Below are 1,682 nucleotides of genomic sequence, written 5' to 3'. Positions count from 1 at the left end.
GCATACACATGCACCCCTCGAAAGCCTGAAACCACAGAGCCCCCCCACATAACAAATCCCAATTTAACCCCTGCCTACATTCAATCTTCTTAACCACAAAGTGCACGTTATCAGCCTTTTATTTTGCATGAATAAATGCCATTACCAAAATATCCGAATCTATAGGTCTGTTATAAAATATAAATATCACTGCATTAACTACAAATTGGCACATTGTCTGAACTATTTGTACAGACTACTCATTTCGAAGGCTGCATCCTCCAGAGGTCGCATTTGAAGGCTGTATACGTCATTGACATATCACCAGCAGCCATATCACCCTGTAGCCCAAGACCGGTTGCCCACTGAAGCTAAGCAGGGCTGAGCCTGGTTAGTACCTGGATGGGAGACCTCCTGGGAAAACCAGGTAGCTGCTGGAAGAGGTGTTGGTAAGGCCAGCAGGGGGTGCTCACCCTGTGGTCTGTGTGGGTCCTAATGCCCCAGTATAGTGACGGGGACACTGTACTGTAACAAGCACCGTCCTTCGGATGAGACGTTAAACCGAGGTCCTGACTCTCTGTGGTCATTAAAAATCCCATGGCACTTCTCGTAAAGAGTAGGGGTGTAACCCCGGTGTCCTGGCCAAATTCCCTCCATAGGCCCTTACCAATCACGGCCTCCTAATAATCCCCATCCATTGAATTGGCTCTTTCACTCTCTCTCCTCTCCACCTTCAGCTGGTGTGTGGTGAGCGCACTGGCGCCGTTGTACTGTGGCTGCCGTCGCATCATCCAAGTGGATGCTGCACACTGGTGGTGGATGAGGAGAGACCCCTGATATGATTGTAAAGCGCTTTGGGTGTACAGTAGTACATATGAAAGCGCTATATAAATGCCTCATTCATTCATTCATTCATTCATTCATTGACACCAGCTCATTTAAGAAAAACAACCGTTGAAAGAAAGAAAAAACAGCATTTTGCACCTCACGAGGAATAAGCATCAATTTTATTATGGTTAATTTTCTTAAATAAGACATCCTTAATGATGTATGCAGCCTTCAAATGTGAGCTCCGGAGGACGCAGCCTCTGAAATGAGACGCAGATTCGAACAGTAACAAAGGCGCCAGTTTTACCATTTCAATTCCAGCGTGAGTCCTTGTCTTTTGGAAGTGCATGCAAAGTGGATTTGCTTTTACACCGTAGAGATGTCATGTCAACATGTCAACAACACAAACCAAACTCTTCCAGTCTCAGCTTTTTGAAGTCTCAGTCTTCCAGTCTCAGCTTTTTGAAGGCGGGTCAAAATAGATTTTGTTCGCGAGCAACCGGCTGCCATTACGCAAATTTTTACATTGTTATGTAGGTTTGTAATAGAAAGTGAGACTGGAATTGCTGAAGACTCATTTTGGCAGTTCAGAATCAATTCATTCTTTAAGGCAAAAATTACTTTTTTATCCTGCACTTTGATCTTTAAAACACAAGACAAAAACACACGTAAGTTCGACCCAAATGTTTAATGTCATGATTGTTACCATTAGTAGCCTACCATTAGTATTTGCATTAGTTTATATCCAGCTGGTCGCTTTTATCGATTAGTTACGCAGCAAAGTTGCATAATTAAAACTAGTGTCATGAGAAAGCAAACTGTATTGTCATGCAGCAGACATATATAAACAAATCAGAAATGCATTTGATTTCAGT

General features: G+C 43.0%; 1 pseudogene; it reads left to right on the top strand.

The window, feature by feature from the left end:
- Positions 1–302: 302 nt before the first annotated feature.
- On the top strand, positions 303–419 carry LOC125252020 (annotated as a pseudogene).
- The last annotated feature ends 1,263 nt before the right edge of the window (positions 420–1,682 follow it).

This window comes from Megalobrama amblycephala, linkage group LG17, assembly GCF_018812025.1.
Source record: "Megalobrama amblycephala isolate DHTTF-2021 linkage group LG17, ASM1881202v1, whole genome shotgun sequence".
Classification (NCBI taxonomy): Eukaryota; Metazoa; Chordata; class Actinopteri; order Cypriniformes; family Xenocyprididae; genus Megalobrama; species Megalobrama amblycephala.
This window is presented reverse-complemented; position numbering and strand designations above follow the sequence as displayed.